The following is a 23728-nucleotide window of genomic DNA, read 5'->3' on the forward strand; positions in this document are numbered from 1 at the left end:
CAGGATAACTGTTCGTTATTTTAACAATGCCCATGCAGCCATGTGATGTCTTCTTCATTGTTGAGAGAATACAAGTTAGGCATATTAAGTGAAGTTAGCATTTAGACCATACAGCTTGTGTTCTGGTTCTGCAATACACTATTGATAGTTCGAGCATTAAATACTGCGAAACAATCCAATGGATTGGGCACAAGTGACACACTTTCCAGGCACTCATTTACTGTTATCTATTTCATTTCAGGATAACGATGACAGTGTGGCTGATTCTGTGTCTTGCATATTTTATAATTTCTGCACAAGGTAAGACAAGAATAGATTCTGTATTCTGCCTCCGACTTGTCACTCGAAGCCATATGTAACATCTATGTACAGTGAACGGTATTGCTACACCTGTGTACAGTGAATGGTATTGCTATACCTGTGTACAGTGAATGGTATTGCTACACATGTGTACAGTGAATGGTATTTCTACACCTGTGTACAGTGAATGGCATTGCTACACCTGTGTACAGTGAATGGTATTGCTACACCTGTGTACAGTGAATGGTATTGCTACACCTGTGTACAGTGAATGTTATTGCTACACCTGTGTACAGTGAATGGTATTGGTACAACAGTGTACAATGAATGGTATTGCTATACCTGTGCGAGGTGAATGGTATTGCTGAACCTGTGTACTGTAAATGGTATTGCTACACTTATGTAGAGAAAGTAATATTGGTACACCTGTGCCAAGTGAATGGTATTGCTACACCTGTGTACACTAAATCGTATTGCTAAAACCTTATACAGTGAATGGTATTGCTACACCTGTGTATAATGAATGGTATTGCTACATCTGTGTACAGTAAATCGTATTGCTCAAACATTTTGTAGTGAATGGTATAATTATACCTATGTACAGTGAATGGTATTGCTACACCTGTTTAAAATGAATGGGTTTACTACAAACGTGTGCATTGAATTGCTACATCTGTGTACATTGAATTGTATTTCTACAGCTGTGTACAGTGAATGGTTTTACTACACATGTGTAGAGTGAATGGTATTGTTACACCTGTGAAGAGTGAATGGTATTGCTACACCTTTGCATTGTGAATGGTTTTGCTACACTTATGTACAGTGAATGGTATTGCTACACCTATGTACAGTGAATGATATTGCTATACCTGTGTAGAGTGAATGGTATTGCTACACCCTCGATAGTGAACGGTATTGCCACATTCTCTTTAGTGAATGATATTGCTAAACCCTAGACAGTGATCGGTATTGCTACACCTGTGTACAGTGAATAGTATTTCTACACCTGTGTACAGTAATCGGTTTTGCAACATCTGTTTACAATGAACACTAATTCTACACCTGTGTACAGTTAATAGTATTTCTACACCTGTATACAGTGAATGGTATTGCTACATCAGTGTATAGTGAATGATATTGCTACATATGTGTACAGTGAATTGTATTGCTACACCTGTGAAGAGTGAATGGTATTGCTACACCTGTGTACATTGATAGGCATTGATACACTTGTGTACACTGAAAAGTATTATTACACCTATGTACAGTGAATGGTATGACTACACTTGTGTACAGTGAATGGTATAGTTACACCTGTGTACATTGAATGGTATTGCTACACATGTGTACATTGAATGGTATTGCTACACCTGTGTTCAGTGAATGGTATTGCTGCACCTGTGTACAGTGAATGGTATAGCCAAACGTGTGTACAGTGAAAAGTATTATTACACCTATGTACAGTTCATTTTATGACTACAGCTGTGTACAGTGAATGGTATTGCTACACCTATGTACATTGAATGGTATTGCTACACCTATGTACATGAAATAGTATTGCTTCATATGTGTACTGTGAATGGTATTGCTGCACCTGTGTACAGTGAATGGTATCGTTACACCTGTGTACAGTGAATGGTATTGCTTCATCTGCATACAGTGAAAAGTAATGCTAAACATATAAACAGTGAATGGTATTGTTACACATGTGTACAGTGAACGGTTTTGCTACACCTATGTACAGTGAACAGTATTGCTGCAACTGTGTACAGTGAATGGTACTCCTACATCTGTGTACAATGAACAAAATTGCTACACATGTGTACAATAAACGGCATTGTTACATTTATGTACAATGAACGTTATTGCTACACCTGTGTACAATGAATGGTATTGCTACACCTGTGTACAGTGACTGGTATTGCTACACCTGTGTACAGTGAATGGTATTGTTACACCTGTGTACAATGAACGTCATTGCTACACCTATGTAGAGTGATTGGTATTGCTAAACCAATGTAGGGTGAATGGTATTGCTACACCTATGTACAGTGAATGGTATTGCTAAACCCGTGTACAGTGAATGATATTGTTACACCTGTGTACAGTAATTGGTATTGCTACACCTGTGTACACTGAATGGTATTGCTACACCTGTGTACAGTGAATGGTATTGCTACACAAGTGCACAGTGAATGGTATGGCTACACCTATTTACAATTTAATTTTATTGCTACACCTAAGTACATTGGATGGTATTGCTGCGCCTGTGTACAGTGAATGGTATTGCTACACATGTTTGCAGTGAATTGTATCCCTACATCTCTAAACGGTGAATGGTATTGCTACATATGTGTACAGTGAATGTTATTGATACACATGTGTACAATGAATGGTATTGATAGTCCGGTGTACAATGAATGGTATTGCTACACTAGTGTACAGTGAATGGTATTGTTACACCTGTGTAAAGTGAATGGTATTGATACACCTGTGTACAATGAATGGTAATACTACACCTGTGTAGAGTGAATGGTACTGCTACACCTGTGTGCAGTGAATGGTATTGATACACATGTGTGCAATGAATAGTATTACTACACCTGTGTACAGTGAATGGTACTGCTACACCTGTGTACAGTGAATAGTATTGCTACATCCATGTACAGTTTGCTAAAACGTTGTATAGTGAATGGTATTGCTATACCTGTGTACAGTAAATGGTATTGCTACACCTGTGACAAGTGAATGGTATTGCTACACCTGTGTACAGGAAATGGTATTGCTAAAACTTTGTATAGTGAATGGTATTGCTATACCTGTGTACAGTGAATGGTATTGCTACACCTGTGTACAATGATTGGTATTGCTACATCTGTGTACAGTAAATCGTATTCCTAAAACTTTGTATAGTGAACGGTATTGCTATACCTGTGTACAGTGAATGGTATTGCTACACCTGTGTACAATGATTGGTATTGCTACGTCTGTGTACAGTAAATCGTATTGCTAAAACTTTATATAGTGAATGGTATTGCTATACCTGTGTACAGTGAATGGTATTGCTACACCTTCGTACAATGAAAGGTATTGCTACACCTGTGTACAATGAATTGTATTGCTATATCTGTGAACAGTGATTGGTATTGCTACACATGTGTACAGTGAATGGTATTGCTACACCTGTGTACAGTGAATGGTATTGCTACACCTGTGTACAATGAATGGTATTGCTACACCTCTGTACAGTGAACGGTATTGCTACACCTGTGTACAGTGAACGGTATTGCTACACCTGTGTACAGTGAATGGCATTGCTACACCTGTGTACAGTGAATGGCATTTCTACACCCTCGATAGTGAACGGTATTGCTACACCTGTTTACAGTGAATGGTATAACTACAACTGTTTACAGTGAATGGTATTGCTACACCCTCGACAGTGAACGGTATTGCTACATCGTCTATAGTGAACGGTATTGCTACACCCTCTATACTGAATGGTATTGCTACACCCTCGACAATGAATGATATTGGTAAGCCCTCTACAGTGAATATTGAGTTCATGTACATTCAAGAATAGCGTCACATGATAGTATGTTTGTTTACATGTCATATACATATAAATAATTTTTTTTTTCGATCATTTCCAGGCGACCAGTGTAAGGACAACCAGCACTGTTCCGACTGTGACAGAAGAACAGGACGTTGCCTCACAGACTGTGACCCTGGGTATTTTGATCACATGTGCAGATCAGTATGCAGCAAGAACTGCAGAAATCACACTTGTCAGTTGTCACTCTCCGGCACTGGTGCTTGCACTGAGGGTTGTGTCCCTGGATATCAAGGCTCTGGGTGCAACGTACACTGTGGCAGTCCAGGAGGTTCCTGTGCAGAATGCCCAGGTGGTTGTGATGGAGGATATTGTCAGCTGGGCTCCTCCTGTGTGTCTGGATGTGTAGACTCCTACTACGGGACTGGCTGTAAGACTTGTTCAAGTAGATGTAAGAACTGTAACGTGATGACAGGATTGTGCGAGGAGTGCCGCCCTGAATACTTTGGTCCCAACTGTGCGTCTTCCTGTAATCACTGCCTAGGATTCTGTGAACATGGATGCGAAGATGGCTGTCTTCCTGGATCTTATGTCACTTTCTGTGACGAGAGGTGCAGTGAAAAGTGTGGACCAGACCCCAACATTTCAACTGACAATGATTTACGTGTCTGTTTCAGGACGAGTGGAGACTGCATTCATGGATGTCGAGAGGGCTGGTTTGGTCCACAGTGCTCTTCTCCATGCAGTCCTAACTGTGGACACAAGTGCCACTCGGACAGCGGGAAGTGTACAGACGGATGTACACGTGGCTTCTATGGTGAACTCTGCCAGCACATGTATGAAGTTTGTCTTGATGGTGTCTGTGATCAGAAGACTGGTTCCTGCACCAAAGGCTGCCACCTGACTGAACCGAAGTGTGATTCTACCTGTACGTTCAACTGTTCTATAGCGGAATGTCTGAGAGTGGAACATTGCAACCAAGGTAACTATAGTACTATAATGCTTCCTGATTTACGAGTGCCTTAAATCTGTAATCAGTTTAGTTATTAAGCTATATCAAACTCCAATAAAACCATTTTCTTAAAACTTACAGAGGACACCAGTAGAAGACACAGTGGCATACAACTAGCTACCCTACAGACATCGCTATTGTTTTTGGTGGTTGGCAGCGTGGTGTCAGTGACGATCTGTTGCCGCGGGCGTGTTAGGATGCTAAGGTGAGTGATATTCACTGTATACCTTTTCTGTATCCTTGCTCACACGGACAGTAACACGCGGTGTTAGTAGATATGTATGGGTCGTCAACAGGGGTAAGTGTTACAGTGATATAATGGCCACACAAGGGAATGGATTTTAAGGGCTTCATCTAAAGTCGTCTTAGATGTTTTCTTTTGTATGAGCAAATATGATTTTGCTTCCTGGTAATAGAGCTACTGTATAATAATGTGTTACAGCTTACTTGTGATACAGCTGATGTATAGATTTATGACGTTTTAGCTTCCTGGTAATATACGTACTGTATATATTCATGACTTTATAGCTTCCCGGTGATGCAATTACTTTATATGTTCAAGACGCTATAGCTCCCTGGGGATACTGCTACAGTATATATTCATGACGTTATAAATTCCTTGTGATACAGCTACTGTAAATATATATGACGCTAACGCTTCCTGGTGATACAGAAAGTGTATTTATTTATGACGTTATGGCTTCCTGGTGATACAGCCACTGTATATATTCATGACGTCATAGCTTCCTGGTGATACAGCTACTGTATATATCCATGACGTTATAGATCCTTTTTGAAATAGTTACTGTATATTTCATGACGTTATATCTTCATGGTGACAGAGCTACTGTATATATTCATGACATTATATCTCCACGATGCAAAATCTTCTGATTATAGTCATGACGTTATATCTTCATGGTGACAGAGCTACTGTATATATTCATGACATTATATCTTCACGATGCAAAATATTCTGACTATATTCATGACGTTATATCTTCATGGTGATATAGCTACTCTATATATTCATAATGTAAAAGGTTCCTTGGGATGCATTTACTTAATATTTTCAAGACGTTATACCTTTTCTGGTGATATAGCTATGTTCTATGTTCATGACGTTATAGCCCCCTGATTCAAAAGCTACTTTTCATATTCCCGACGTTGTATCCACCTGGCAATTCAGCCACTGTATATATTCATGACGTTATAGCTTCCTGGTGATACACCTACTGTATATATTCATGAAGTTATAGCTTCCTTGTGATATAGCTACTGTAAATATTCATGACGTAATAGCTTCCAGGTGATATAGCTACTGTATATATTCATGACGTTATAGCTTCCTGGTGATACACCTACTGTATACATTCATGACGTTATAGCTTCCTTGTGATATAGCTACTGTATATATTCATGAAGTTATAGCTTCCTTGTGATTTAGCTACTGTAAATATTCATGACGTAATAGCTTCCAGGTGATACAGTTACTGTATATATTCATGACGTTACAGCTTCCTGGTGATAAACCTACTGTATATATTCATGACATTATAGCTTCCTTGTGATATAGCTACTGCAAATATTCATGACGTAATAGGTTCCTGGTGATATAGCTACTGTATATATTCATGACGTTATAGCTTCCTGGTGATACAGTTACTGTATATATTCATGACGTTATAGCTTCCTGGTGATACACCTACAGTATATATTCATGACGTTATAGCTTCCTTGTGATATAGCTAATGTAAATATTCATGGCGTAATAGCTTCCAAGTGATACAGTTACTGTATATATTCATGACATTATAGCTTCTGGTGATATAGCTACTGTATATATTCATGACGTTATAGCTTCCTTGTGATATAGCTAATGTAAATATTCATGACGTAATAGCTTCCTGGTGATACACCTACTGTATACATTCATGACGTTATAGCTTCCTTGTGATATAGCTACTGTATATATTCATGAAGTTATAGCTTCCTTGTGATTTAGCTACTGTAAATATTCTTGACGTAATAGCTTCCAAGTGATACAGTTACGGTATATATTCATAAACGTTATAGCTTCCTGGTGATGTAGCTAATGTAAATATTCATGATGTAATAGCTTCCTGGTGATACAGTTACTGTATATATTCATGACGTTAAAGCTTCCTGGTGATACAGTTACTGTATATATTCATGACGTTATAGCTTCCTGGTGATACAGTTACTGTATATATTCATGACGTTATAGCTTCCTTGTGATATAGCTACTGTAAATATTCATGACGTAATAGCTTCCAGGTGATATAGCTACTGCAAATATTCATGACGTAATAGGTTCCTGGTGATATAGCTACTGTATATGTTCATGACGTTATAGCTTCCTGGTGATACAGTTACTGTATATATTCATGACGTTATAGCTTCCTGGTGATACACCTACAGTATATATTCATGAAGTTATAGCTTCCTTGTGATTTAGCTACTGTAAATATTCTTGACGTAAAAGCTTCCAAGTGATACAGTTACGGTATATATTCATAAACGTTATAGCTTCCTGGTGATGTAGCTAATGTAAATATTCATGATGTAATAGGTTCCTGGTGATATAGCTACTGTATATGTTCATGACGTTATAGCTTCCTGGTGATACAGTTACTGTATATATTCATGACGTTAAAGCTTCCTGGTGATACAGTTACTGTATATATTCATGACGTTATAGCTTCCTGGTGATACAGTTACTGTATATATTCATGACGTTATAGCTTCCTTGTGATATAGCTACTGTAAATATTCATGACGTAATAGCTTCCAGGTGATATAGCTACTGTATTTATTCATGACTTTATAGCTTCCTTGTGATATAGCTACTGTAAATATTCATGACGTTATAGCTTCCTGGTGATACACCTACTGTATATATTCATAACGTTATAGCTCCCTGGTGCTATACATACTGCATATATTCTTGACGTTATAACTTCCTGGTGTTATAGCTGCTGTATATATTCACAGCATTCTAGGTTTCTGGTGATATACCTTCTGTATATATTCATGACGTGATACCTTCTTAGTGATATATATAGTTTATAAAGTGACTACGTTTAACATTCCTGGTGATCATGATATAGTAAGTGTATATATTTACGATGTTATAGCCTCCTGATGTAATATTACATAGCTTCCTGGTGATATAGGAACTGTATATATTGATGGAGAAATTCTTCATAGTGTTATAGCTACTGTATGTATTCACGACGTTATAACATTCTGGCCATATCGGTAAGGTATATATTGATGACGTTATAGTTTGCTGGTGATATAGGAACGTTATTATTTCCCGTTGATATAGCTATTGTATACATGGTGGTGTAGCGACTGACACACTCATGACGTTATAGCTTACAGGAACTGTATATATTTATAATGTAAAATCTTCCCGGTGTTATAGCTTATTTATATATGTACAATGTGATAACTTCTTAGTGACATAGCTACTGTATATATTTATCACATTATATATTCATGACGTTACAGTTTCCTGGTGATATAGGTACTGTATATTGTCATTGCATCATAGCTTCCTGGTGCTGTAGCTATTGTATATATTGTAGTGTATATATTTACGTCCTGGTGATATATGAACTGTATATGGTCACGACGTTATAGCATCCTGGTATTATAGCTACTGTACATATTCATGATGTTATAGCTTCCTGGTGATATAGCTATTATATATATTTACGTCCTGGTGATATAGGAACTGTATATCGTCACGACGTTATAGCATCCTGGTATTAAAGCTACTGTACATATTCATGATGTTATAGCTTCCTGGTAATGCAGGAACTGTATATATTGATGGAAACATTCTTTCTAGTGTTATAGCTACTGTGCATATTCATAGCATTATAATTTCTTAGTGATATTGATACTGCTTATGGTCATGGCGTTATAACTTCCTGGTAACATCTCGCTAGGCATGACATTGTGTACCCCAGTCGTTCGAGGCGCTGTAACTCGGGTTCGAATCCCAGGTTGGCCTTAGTTTGTCAGCAGCATCTGGGTGTTTCCTTAATGACCAGCATCATCTTTGTATCTATTGCAAACAGACATTTACGTTTTGATTATATAGTCTATATTGCAATGCATAAAGTCTGACTATCACAGTTGTTGAATCAGGATCCGGAATTAATTTGTTCGAATCCCCGATTGTTCCTGTTTATGATCCTATATATGTCAGTACCATACCCTTAACAGTCCGGATGTCTTACAACATCGACGTTGGTAAAACAAGCACCACCCACGATACTACCTGTTTCCGTATCTTGGACACGTACATGTTGTACAGTTTATACAAATGTAGATATAACTGAGGTGAATAGTGAACTCAAAGCGTCCCTTGTTTCTTCAGAGAAAGGCCAAGGCGTTAAACAGCAAACAAACAAACAAACAAACTTATGCATATGTTCTCTTTCACAGACAGCACACAATACAGGGAATTATTCCACGTGAAGCACCACGTCATGAGGACCAGGTACCCCCAGACTACTGTGAAATCAGAGACTAAGATGTGGACATCGTGTGTGAGCTGCCAGGGATAAGAGGAGACGACTCGGTAACTGGAGCTGCCCCTGTCATGCCTGTTCTGGCAGATTGCTTTGCACCAGACTGCGATAGTGCAGACAGTGATGCTGCTACGTCAGAGGAGTCAGCCAGTGACGAGAACACGTACACTCACCTCGTGCGACCGGTTCTTGTTGATGTTCCGGAAACAGTAGTGAACTATGTATCTCCAATCGAGGAGTGATACAATGTAACCACTACATGCTTAGTTTACAACGGATTTGCATTTTGGTGTCAAGTTAAAACTAAAGTAATTGATCAAAACTGGACAAAACCCAACATAGAAAAAATAAAACAATGTATAGAAACAACCCTCAAACACAATTTCTTCCTCATGATTATTTGATTATCATGATTATTAGTTCCATGTTTCAAGTAAGAAATGTTTGATTTTATCATACTGTCAATCCTTTTGAAAAATCTGAAAAATTACGTGTCATGATTTTCATTTTACTTTGCTGGTTCAGTTACTTTGTTAAAACTGTCATTTGACATTTCATTTCTTGAGCAAAATGCAATAATTATCAACATATATATCGACATTAGACAGACGTTTTGGGTATTGTTCATCAAACCCCTCCCATACCCTATACAAGCCCCTGTAGTCCTAATTACTGATTGTCACTGACAAGTAGAGTCAATCCGGCCTGTGGCTTCAAAGATGACTCTGTCTATTGAACTTTACACTGTAAAGGTCACGTGCTAGCTACAGTCGCAACCTGCTTGATAGACTACGGTCTCCCTGCCTCGAGATAAACGTTTTCCGCGAAAGTTTTCTTTTGTGTATGCTTTGCCTCGCTGTTGACATTGATGAAATTATTTCCGGGTATGAGCAGTTACGTTACAGAATGCATTTATTTGTTTTATTTTTCTAATTGCTATATTTGTTTGTTTGTTTTTGCTTTCTGTGTTTGTGTTTGTGCTTTGATTTGATTTTTTTATTTTTGAAGTTCCAGGGATGACAACATCTAAACAGTTTACCTCTCGTTTGACTTGTACAGGATTTACAATTTAATCATCATCATCATCATCGTCATCATAATGCAGGATAGTGAATGTCATCATAATGAAGGATAGTGAATATCATCATACTCCAGGCTAGTGAATGTCATCATACTCCAGCCTAGTGAATGTTATCATAATGAAGGATAGTGAATGTCATCATACTCCAGGCTAGTGAATGTCATCATACTCCAGGCTAGTGAATGTCATCATACTCCAGGCTAGTGAATGTCATCATACTCCAGCCTAGTGAATGTTATCATAATGCAGGCTAGTGAATGTCATCATACTCCAGGCTAGTGAATGTCATCATACTCAAGCCCAGAGTATGTCATAATAATGCAGGATTGTGAATGTCATCATAATGAAAGATGGTTAATATCGTCATAATGCAGGCTAGTGAATGTCATCATACTCCAGCCTAGTGAATGTTATCATAATGCAGGATAGTGAATGTCATCATACTCCAGGCTAGTGAATGTCATCATAATCCAGGAAAGTGAATGTCATCATACTCCAGCCTAGTGAATGTTATCATAATGCAGGATAGTGAATGTCATCATACTCCAGGCTAGTGAATATCATCATACTCAAGCCTAGAGTATGTCATAATAATGCAGGATAGTGAATGTCATCATAATGAAAGATAGTTAATATCGTCATAATGCAGGATAGTGAATGTCATCATACTCCAGCCTAGTGAATGTCATTATAATGCAGGATAGTGAATGTCATCATACATCATGCTTTGATTTGATTTTTTGATTTTTGATGTTCCAGGGATGACAACATCTAAACAGTTTACCTCTCGTTTGACTTGTACAGGATTTACAATTTAATCATCATCATCATCATCGTCATCATAATGCAGGATAGTGAATGTCATCATAATGAAGGATAGTGAATATCATCATACTCCAGGCTAGTGAATGTCATCATACTCCAGCCTAGTGAATGTCATCATAATGCAGGATAGTGAATGTCATCATACTCCAGGCTAGTGAATGTCATCATACTCCAGGCTAGTGAATGTCATCATACTCCAGCCTAGTGAATATTATCATAATCCAGGCTAGTGGATGTCATCATACTCCAGGCTAGTGAAAGTTATCATACTCCAGCCTAGTTAATGTTATCATAATGCAGGATAGTGAATGTCATCATACTCCAGGCTAGTGAATGTCATCATACTCAAGCCTAGAGTATGTCATAATAATGCAGGATAGTGAATGTCATCATAATGAAAGATAGTTAATATCGTCATAATGCAGGATAGTGAATGTCATCATACCCCAGTCTAGTGAATGTCATTATAATGCAGGATAGTGAATGTCATCATACTCCAGCCTAGTGAATGTCATTATAATGCAGGATAGTGAATGTCATCATACTCCGACCTAATGAATGTCATTATAATGCAGGATAGTGAAAGTCATCATATTCCAGCCTAGTGAATGTCATTATAATGCAGGATAGTGAATGTCATCATACTCCAGCCTCGTGAATGTCTTTATAATGCAGGATAGTGACTGTCATCATACTCCAGGCTAGTGAATGTCATTATAATGCAGGATAGTGAATGTCCTCATACTCAAGCCTAGTGAATGTCATTATAATGCAGGATAGTGAATGTCATCATACTCCAGCATAGTTAATGTCGTCATAATGAAGGATAATGCATATCATATTAACGCAGGCTAGTGAATGTTATCATAATACAGGATAGTGAATGTCATCATTAAGCCGTCTAATGAATAACATCATAATGTAGGTCAGTGAATATCATCATACTCCAGGCTAATGAAAATCATAATGATGTGAATGTCATCATACTCCAGGTTAGTGGATGTCATCATAATGCAGGCCAGTGGGTGTCATCATAATTCAGCCAAGTGAATGTCATCATACTCCAGCCTAGTGAATGTCATCATTCTCCAGCCTATTGAATGTCATCATACTCCGGGCTATTGAATGTCATCATTATCCAGGCTAGTGAATGTCATCATACTCTAGGCTAGTGACTGTCATCCAGTCCAGGCTAGTGAATGTCATCATACTCCAGACTAGTGAATATCATCATAATCCAGGCAGGTGAATATCATCATACTCCTGGCTCGTGAATGTCATCATACTCCAGGCTAGTGAAAGTCATCATTATCCAAGCTAGTGAATGTCATCATACTCCAGACTAGTGGATATCATCATAATTCAGCCAAGTGAATGTTATCATACTCCAGGCTAGTGAATGTCATCATACCCCAGGAAAGTGAATGTTATCATACTCCAGCTTAGTGAATGTCATCATACTCCAGACTAGTGAATGTCATTATCCAGGCTAGTGAATGTCATCATACTCCAGACTAGTGGATGTCATCATAATTTAGCCAAGTGAATGTTATCATACTCCAGCCTAGTGAATGTCATCAATATCCAGGCTAGTGAATGTCATCATACCCCAGGCTACTGAATGTCATCATAATCCAGCCTAGTGAATGTCATCATAACCTAGGAAAGTGAATGTCATTATACCCCAGACAAGTGAATGTTATTATACTCCAACCTAGTGAATGTCATCATAATGCAGGATAGAGAATGTTGTCATTGTCTAGGCTAGTGATTGTCATCAAAATGAAATATAATGAATAGCATCACATTCAAGACTAGTGAACGTTATCATAATGCAGGCTAGTGAATTTCATCATACTCCAGCCTAGTGAAAATCATCTTACTCGAGCCTAGTGAATGTCATCATACTCCAGCCTAGTGAATGTCATCATTGTCCAGCCTAGTGAATGTCATTATACTCCAGGCTAGTGAATGTCATATTAACGCAGACTAGTGAATGTCATCATAATGCAGGAAAATGCATGTCATCATTTTCCAGGCTAGTGAATGTCATCATAATACAGGATAGTGAATGTCATCATTACGCCGTCTAATGAATATCATCATAATGTAGGTTAGTGAATATCATCATAATCCAGGCTAGTGAATATCAACATTATCCAGGCTAGTGAATGTCATCATACTCCAGGCTAGTGAATGTCATCATTATCCAGGAAAGTGAATGTTATCATACTCCAGACTAGTGAATGTCATCATAATCCAAGCAGGTGAATGTCATCATACTCCAAGCTAGTGAATGTCATCATACTCCAGGCTAGTGAATGTCATCGTCCTCCAGATTAGTGAATGTCATCATTCTCCAGCCTAGTGAATGTCAACATATTCCAGGCTAGTGAATGTCATCAATATCCAGGCTAGTGAAAGTCATCATACTCGAGGCTTGTGAATGTCATCATGATCCAGGCTAGTGAATGTCATCATAATTCACCCAAGTGAATGTCATCTTTCTCCAGCCTAGTGAATGTCATCATAATTCAGCCTAGTGAATGTCATACTCCAGACTAGTGAATGTCATCATACTCCAGCCTAGTGAATGTCATCATACTCCAGGCTAGTGAAAATCATCTTACTCGAGCCTAGTGAATGTCATCATACTCCAGCCTAGTGAATGTCATCATTGTCCAGCCTAGTGAATGTCATTATACTCCAGGCTAGTGAATGTCATATTAACGCAGACTAGTGAATGTCATCATAATGCAGGAAAATGCATGTCATCATTTTCCAGGCTAGTGAATGTCATCATAATACAGGATAGTGAATGTCATCATTACGCCGTCTAATGAATATCATCATAATGTAGGTTAGTGAATATCATCATAATCCAGGCTAGTGAATATCAACATTATCCAGGCTAGTGAATGTCATCATACTCCAGGCTAGTGAATGTCATCATTATCCAGGAAAGTGAATGTTATCATACTCCAGACTAGTGAATGTCATCATAATCCAAGCAGGTGAATGTCATCATACTCCAAGCTAGTGAATGTCATCATACTCCAGGCTAGTGAATGTCATCGTCCTCCAGATTAGTGAATGTCATCATTCTCCAGCCTAGTGAATGTCAACATATTCCAGGCTAGTGAATGTCATCAATATCCAGGCTAGTGAAAGTCATCATACTCGAGGCTTGTGAATGTCATCATGATCCAGGCTAGTGAATGTCATCATAATTCACCCAAGTGAATGTCATCTTTCTCCAGCCTAGTGAATGTCATCATAATTCAGCCTAGTGAATGTCATACTCCAGACTAGTGAATGTCATCATACTCCAGCCTAGTGAATGTCATCATACTCCAGGCTAGTGAATGTCATGAATATCCAGGCTAGTGAATGTCATCATACTCCAGGCTTGTGAATGTGATCATTATCCAGCCTAGTGAATGTCATCATACTCCAGGCTAGTGAATGTCATCAATATCCTGGCTAGTGAATGTCATCATAATGAAGGATAGTGAATATCATCATACTCCAGGCTAGTGATGTCATCATACTCCAGCGTTGTGAATGTCATCATACTCCAGGCTAGTGAATGTCATCAATATCCTGGCTAGTGAATGTCATCATAATGAAGGATAGTGAATATCATCATACTCCAGGCTAGTGATGTCATCATACTCCAGCGTTGTGAATGTCATCATACTCAAGGCGTTTGAGTGTTATCATAATGCAGGCTAGTTAATGTCATCATACTCAAGGCAGGTGAATGTCATCATAATCCAGGTTAGTGAATGTTATCATAATGCAAGCTAGTTAATGTCATCATACTCCAGCCTAGAGAATGTCATCATAATCGAGACTAGTGAATGTCAACATACTCCAGCCTAGTGAATGTCACCATACTCCAGCCTAGAGAATGTCATCATACTCCAGCCTAGAGAATGTCATTATAATGCAGACTAGTAAATGTCATAATACTCCAGCCTAGAGAATGTCACCATACTCCAGCCTAGAGAATGTCATCATACTCCAGCCTAGAGAATGTGATCACAATGCAGGCTAGTGAATGTCATCATACTCCAGCCTAGTGAATGTCATCATAATCCAGCCTAGTGAATGTCATCATACTCCAGCCTAGAGAATGTGATCACAATGCAGGCTAGTGAATGTTATCATGATGTAGGCTACTGGATTTCATCATACTCCAGGCAAGTGATTGTCATACTCCAGGCTAGTGAATGTCATCATAATGCAGGATAGTGAATGTCATTATTCTCCAAGATAGTGAATGTCATCATAATGCAGGATAGTGAATGTCATTATAATACAGGCTAGTGAATTTCATCAGACTCCAGGCTAGTGATGTCATCATACTCCAGCGTTGTGAATGACATCAGACTCAAGGCTAGTGAATGTAATCATAATGGAGGCTAGTGAATGTCATCATACTCCAGCCTATTGAATGTCATCATACTCAAGGTTAGTGAATGTAATCATAATGCAGGCTAGTGAATGTAATCATAATCCAGGCTAGTGAATGTCATCATACTCTAGGCTAGTGAATGTCATCATAATCCAGGCTAGTGAATGACATTATACTCCAGCCTATTGAATGTCATCATACTCAAGGCTAGTGAATGTAATCATAATGCAGGCTAGTGAATGTCATCATACTTCAGGCTAGTGAATGTCATCATACTCCAGGCTAGTGAATGTCATCTTACTCCATGCTAGTGAATGTCATCATAATGTCGGATTGTGAATGCCATCATAATGTAGGATAGTGAATGTTATCATAATTCAGTGTAACGATACTCCAGCCTAGTGAATGTCATCATACTCCTGGCTAGTGAATGTGATCATAATGCATGGTAGTGAATGTCATCATAATGCAGGTTAGTGAATTTTATTGTTGTAGCGTTACACCCCATGACATGTTACTGTTCCTGTTAATTAGCTTATTTACATCATTACCTAATAAAGCATTGCTTTTACTATGAGTGTTATATTTCTATTTGATACCCATCAATGCAATGTGAATCTGTCAAACCATAACACAACCAGCAATTTGTTAAGACGTTAATTTGTTAACATGTATGGACAATATTTCATCTCAATCAGCATAACAACACTGGATCCTCGCTAATGATTACATCGGAAATTGCAACGTAAATATTATTTTATTACAGAGCAGTAGCTGACTGTAGTACGAATTTATTTTCTGTGTTAGATACAGATAGCAATTATATAGAGACTATCACCAGCATTTTATATGAAATATCTTAATACGTGTTGAATGAAGTAGCAACAAACACGATGGACAAACGAGACAGGATAGTCACTATTTAGAAAATAACCAGCGAGCTTTGGGGAATATATAATTTTACAACAATATGTGAATGAATAGTATAATGCCCTTATGATCATCCATAATTCAGGGTTTCGTGTCGGTGAGTCAAACATTTCCGCCACTATTATGACAAAGAAGGAAAATTTACAAATCTGAATTTCACAACACACCCTCTTGTTCTTAGCCATTTTGATTTGTCAAAATTTCCACATACTGTCGGGTTTTGAAAATGTTCCAGCAAACAACTATTTTATGTTAAAGTTTGGTTAACGTTCATGTCAAAACACGTGAAATAAGCGTGCTAAAATACCTTGTTGGTGCTATCGATATATTGAAAAAAGAAAGCATACTTTTACTTTATCAGAAATTTCCCTTGTACATAAAACTACTGTGTGAAGTCTTGGCTCATATCAAAACAGCACAAAAACAAACCAATGTCTTGGTTGAGTTGTTGAGTAAAAGCTGATACAACGAATAATGCTCATATCTCAAGATATATCTTACACTGATTCTCTACACTGTTTAGTTACTAAACACATAAAAATACGATTACACTTTTACTGAAGAGAATAGGGAAACTTTTAAGAATATTTTCCATAAACTAATTCAGTGGCAGACGCTAAATACAGCAGACACAGGGACCGGTTGTTGTGTCAAGTTGTACTGTATCACCTGCATACATAATAATGTTTACTGCAACTGTAATTTGTGTAATCAGATTACTAAAGACAAAGATAACATGTTACAATTTGGAGAGAAGGTGATACCACTGCCATAATGGATGATTCCAAAAGCAGTAAGGGAAATATAATTTATCTCGCGTAAAGTCCCATCAGCTATGAAATGAAAGTATACTCAACATCAAAAATTCCTGTGACACCAATATTTTAGTGTATTTTTCAAACAAGTAAAGTTTGTTTTCAATATTGTAGTTCATGTATGGAATGAAGTCACAAAAACGCAACTGCTACAGAAAAGCATGCATTCCATGCAAAAGTTGACTTTTATGCAAGCCCCATGCATTTCACTACCGAAGAATATATGCACTGTTAAGCATCGTGCTGACAACAACCATTCAGAAAAACAACAAAATTATGCAATTATTCAACATTACAAAATGCCACGCCTGTCCGAAAATGAGCGTCTGCTAGACATTGGTATGCTTGAAGCAGGATCGAATCAACGTGATGTTCAAGACAATTTAACGTCCACAGAAACACCATTTGGTGTTTATGGCAACGTTTGCAACAGACGAATGCAGTCAGAGACCATCCTCGGAGTGGCAGGCCACGCGTTACCAATAATCGACAAGGCCTCAAAGTATTCACCAAACCAAATTTTAGAGTGCTTGTTGGATGTTGATTTTCTCTTACTCTTTTTAACAAATCCGAACACTTTGAAGAAGCACATCACTTATTTTGTCATTTACGTTTGTTATAACATCGATTTGATTACAATTATCAGCACAAAGTAGCCCAGATTCAATGGATTGTATAACCTCTTCGTCAATGGAATCGACATCTTCAGCACCTAGCGTCCAATTCCATAGTCTAAGGCGGTGGCTTGTGTCGTTCTCTGGTCTTAACGCTTGGGGTGAAACACGTTTACTGATGTTTTTGCTAGCGTTACAGTGATAGGTGAGTGGAATGTCTGAGAATAATGGTTCAAAATCAAGGACCTCGAATTAAATATAAGCGCTCGCTTCAATATAGTCAACCAACCTTACTCCTTCACATGTAACTTTGCCAACTCCTTTGCCATGTCCAACTCGGCCACTGACAATGTATATATTGTCCAAGGGCGTTCGTTTCGTCCCTCGGATGGTAGCTCAGGGTGATGACGGAAGACAAAACTCAGGGGTGAAGTTTAGACGACAGCAGCCATATTTATTGTTGATGGTTGAAAAGGTACATGTTGATAATAACGTGACAGAACGCAAACCGGGACCGAGTGGCCAATCTTCCCGGGTTGGAGAACCGTTCTGTCACTTACCTTCTGGCTGTTCTCTAGGCTGTCTCTAGGCTGTCTCCCTGACTGACCATGTCAGTCGGGTTTTGTAGAGCGAGGTATTACATAACGTGTGGCAAGGTCATTGTCCCACGTGTATGTATAGACGTAAGATCCGGCGACGTTAGGAGGTGTTAACTGAAATTTATAGATAGCCCTGGAGATTAAGGGTCCTGCCCAGAGGGGCTTATGATAAGAGGGGATACGTCGAATGTTTGCTGAATATATTAAAGAATTCGGTGCACTTGGAAACATATTGAACCAGTTAGGTATATAGATAAATGAAATGTAACATAAAAGTATTGAAATGGTTTGCACTATAACAATACCCCTGAACGTCGTGGAGCTTTTGTCCTCCTTTTGTCACTTAAAAATAGTGACAATATGGAGTACAAGTACAAGTAAAGATCAATGCAAATGACATCGACAGGTTGACAAGTGGTTGCTTCATGCACTACACTTGACTGAGATGAATGAAATGACAGTAGATAAGATGTACAGGCGTGTAAAAGTAAATAAGTGAATAACAACATTGTCAATATCGGTGAAACAATTATACATAACATTAACAAGTTGAGCGGAGGTGCCGGCTCGTACACACAAAATACAGGTGAGTGGAGATTCCGGCTCATACACAAAGAACATTGGACGAGTTTCCACCGAGCAGCACATCCTGCTCGCGGTCGCCCTTGCAGTCGGAATACCAGACTGCTAGATCAAAGGTATCACATTGAAACACACAATAAACATTGTTGAAGTAAAGTAGACTGATGACGTAGGGACAAAAACATAATGTGCGTAAAGCGTTGTCGTTTGCATATGAAAGTAATATTTTCATGATAACAGTAAGATCTTTGAAATTGGGAGTCTTATATTGTGAGCCTAGACTCGACAAGGCTAGCAGATGTGAAGTGTGATCTGCGCTATAAAGTAGAATGTGTAATGCAAAACCTAACCAACATCAAAAGTCTAAACTGGATTGTAATGAAAAATTCAATCATGTGAAATTGTCTCGAAGATATTTGAACGAATCGTATTTTGTGTGCCAGAGACCATTTACGGTTGATCGCACGAATATACATAATTTTCGCCGGTATCATAATTAAGCACAAAATCACGTTGGCAAAACGAAGAAGTAGGATATAGACTGTATATACAATCTCCACTGAATAAGCTTGGTAAGCAACGAGGCTTCCTAACTTATTATACTTCTACAATCGCTGCTACTACATCGATTTTATCAGTTTTCACAAAGAGTACAAATAATTTCAGTGCTTACATACTCAAAAAGGAATAAATGAAGATATAAGCAGGAAATTGTAGTGTATTGGATAACTTTTTGAAAGCTATTGTCTATAGTAATGGTTATAGGGCCACAAATTAAAAGAAAAATCTTTGAAACCAGGAGTCTGATTTGTATGGGACGACTCGGAACCCGCAGATATCGTGGATCTGCACTAAATGCGTATAAGCGTAGGGTGTAGGACATGAATAAAGTAAGAGCCTAGCCGATTTCAAAAACTTAATCTGATAAGGGTGTACCTCTGATAACAATACATACTCATTATAGAAAAACATGACAAAAATTTTAAGACAACGAAACAATAATACCCGATTACATAACATACCTTATATGAACAAGAATGTCCGTAGGAATACGTATAGGCACAGTACACGTTGAGATTTGGAACGAAAGTTCAAATATATTGTCACACGCACATATATCGGTTGGTACTTGCAAAGGAATCTTGACGTTGGTCGACTTGATCTTGAGTGTTTGTAGCATGGTTACATGAATATTGTCTGGATGTCGTTGTTGCTGACGTTCGGGTAGGCTAGGCTGCTGTTCGTTGCTGATAATCGGGTTGGCTGGGCTGCTGTCTGTCTTCTTCTTCGCTTTCCCGTCAAGATGGCGGCTGGCTTGACGCTGCTTTTGTCTCCCATCACCTCTGAACTACCATTTGCTTTGCTGCGAGTTAGGGTAGGGGGATCGTGCGTGAGTCACAGCAAACTCACGCTACCCGGATTATTCTCCATCATCTGTCCAAGGGCGTTCGTTTCGTCCCTCGGATGGTAGCTCAGGGTGATGACGGAAGACAAAACTCAGGGGTGAAGTTTAGACGACAGCAGCCATATTTATTGTTGATGGTTGAAAAGGTACATGTTGATAATAACGTGACAGAACGCAAACCGGGACCGAGTGGCCAATCTTCCCGGGTTGGAGAACCGTTCTGTCACTTACCTTCTGGCTGTTCTCTAGGCTGTCTCTAGGCTGTCTCCCTGACTGACCATGTCAGTCGGGTTTTGTAGAGCGAGGTATTACATAACGTGTGGCAAGGTCATTGTCCCACGTGTATGTATAGACGTAAGATCCGGCGACGTTAGGAGGTGTTAATTGAAATTTATAGATAGCCCTGGAGATTAAGGGTCCTGCCCAGAGGGGCTTATGATAAGAGGGGATACGTCGAATGTTTGCTGAATATATTAAACAGACAAAGGGCATAGAATTCGGTGCACTTGGAAACATATTGAACCAGTTAGGTATATAGATAAATGAAATGTAACATAAAAGTATTGAAATGGTTTGCGCTATAACAATATTATCGTTTTTACATAAATCAACTAGCTTATAACCATGTGAGGTTGGATAGTCTTTCAACATCATTCACATAATCAACAAAATCGTTAGGGAATATATCTTCGTTGATAGAGAATGAGTTTGTTGTAATGAAATCTGATGAAGTGCGTGTCCTTGTGTAGCCGGGCATGGTATGTTGGTATGAGGCAGTTCTTGGATGATCAAAAAAACCTGTCTGTCTGTCTGTCTTTTAAAATGCAGTATCTGTACACTTCAGTTGTGGGTATTTAACGTAATCAGAGACGCGACAATTGGGTATTATGGGTATGCATTCGACAGGCATGAGCTACACACGTATAGGACGTCAACTAGGGTACCATTATATGGTAACTAGCAGATTAGTACGAAAACACGAGCAAACCAATGTTGTACAGGATCTGCCACGGTCAAAGACAAGGCCCTGCTTCGGCTTCTACGTCATCAACCATTTGCAACATCTCCTGTCCTGAAACACAACAATCAACTGACATTGTCAGGAATGAAGTCTAGTAGGGCAACCAAACGTCCCTTCCTTGCCGATCATCATTGGAGAATTCGTATAACATGGTGTTTAGCCCAAGACATGGCGAATAAGTCCAGTAAGACCTACAGCCCCATATGCTGGAGAGTCGTTAATGGTTTTGGGTTGCCTGTCACATGATTGTTACCTGGGTCTTGTCACCATCCAAGAAAACCTCAATGCTCATCGGTACATCTATAAATCCCTGCAACCAGTTGTTGTGGCGCTTTTTGACACTCGCCACCCGACCTGTGAACATGGATGACAATGCTAGGCCACATTGTTCCCGAACAGTAACAGCTCTTCTCCAGAATAATGCTGTGGCGACACTGCTGCAGATCAGACGACTTACTGGAGGGATATGGTATGAAGGCTGGTAGCTATCATCCGGGCACGTCGCACGTTTATCCACTATTGATGATTTGTGTCATGGATGTCATTTTTGGACTGAAAAGGACATTTTTTGATGAACCATGATGCAGAATTGTGTTCCTGACTCTGGTCCTCCATACTTATTCTGGCGACTGATTTTGCACAAATACAGTGCCTCTGATTTTTTGTTAGAATCATGATTACAATCTCAAACAGGATAAACTTTTTATGTTTTCTTGTTGTCAGAGGTGTCATCTTGCAAACCTCATTCGTGTTTCTGGTGTTATGTTATCAGGGTTTCAATTCAAATTCTCGTGGGACCAGTCATTGTAAAATATACATGGGGTGCTTAGCTTTTTTCTTTATGTATAAATGTAAACTATAGGGGTGATGAGAGGGTGGCACTTATGTGGCTAACTCAGTCAGAGTTAGAATAACACCCGGTATACCCCATAGAGATGACATAACCAGTATTATGTCCTCTACTGAAATAAGAAACATCAAATTAGAAATGTCATCCAATTACTCATCCATAATATCTATATCAACAGGGTCGACAAGTTTAGAAAATGATTCTGCTGCAGCTGTTCTTCAATAGTTACATGATTTGCAATATTTGTATATTTGCATTCAGTATATTTTTCATACTTTTCACCGACTTTTCTTCCTGCTTCTAAAATTGCTTCCTGGATTCAAGAATGGAACACGTGCCTCATTCAAGACAATGAGCTTCTGAACTCAATCGTGTGACAATAACTGTAACTGTAACACAAATAAAGTATATTTTGACATTCACTTAATTCATTTTATGAAATGACACATTACTTCAGATGCATATGTACACTAAGGTTAGATAATATAAACAGTCACATAATATAAACAGAATGAATGGTACAAACATCACAGTAACTGTTCACAGAAAAGGGTTTTAGTTTGTCATTTTAACCCAACAAGGTGGGGGACAGCATCCCCGTATTGAAAACCTGGTAGGATGCCCTCTTTCAGTCGCTCGTCCAACTGCGGTACTTTTTCTTCTTGGGTCTGAGTAAACTATCTGCGACCAGTTGAAGGATCAATGACAACCTTCCATTCAAGGCCTTTCGACATCTCACCATCAAGTGCACACTGATCCGCTAACATGCCCACACGTGGTAACTCTACAATTAAGATGATAATAATCAATAACATGCACTCATTTTTACTCGTCTAACTGAAAACTTTAATATCATTATTATACATTAGACATACAATTTGTTAATTTATTTATATTAATTACAATGAGTGAGTGAGTGTGTGAGTGAGGTCATATCCGCAATATTTCAGCCACATCGTAACTATCAAGGGTTAAACATAATACATACATTCAGACTTTATGAAAACCTGTCAACAGAGGACAGTAAATAAAGACATCCCAGAAAATAATTTTTCTATATATTTCGCATATGCCCAATATTGTGAAATATAATATATTCAGTTTAAGAACTTACTGTTTAGTTCTCCTTTGTAGATTGTCAGTATTTGTCTAT

General features: G+C 38.5%; 1 pseudogene; it reads left to right on the forward strand.

Annotated features, from left to right (window-relative positions):
- Nucleotides 1–248: 248 nt before the first annotated feature.
- On the forward strand, nucleotides 249–9675 carry LOC139477250 (scavenger receptor class F member 2-like; annotated as a pseudogene).
- The last annotated feature ends 14053 nt before the right edge of the window (nucleotides 9676–23728 follow it).

Source organism: Haliotis cracherodii, unplaced genomic scaffold, assembly GCF_022045235.1.
Source record: "Haliotis cracherodii isolate W230 unplaced genomic scaffold, xgHalCrac1.p SCAF_32, whole genome shotgun sequence".
Taxonomy (NCBI): domain Eukaryota; kingdom Metazoa; phylum Mollusca; class Gastropoda; order Lepetellida; family Haliotidae; genus Haliotis; species Haliotis cracherodii.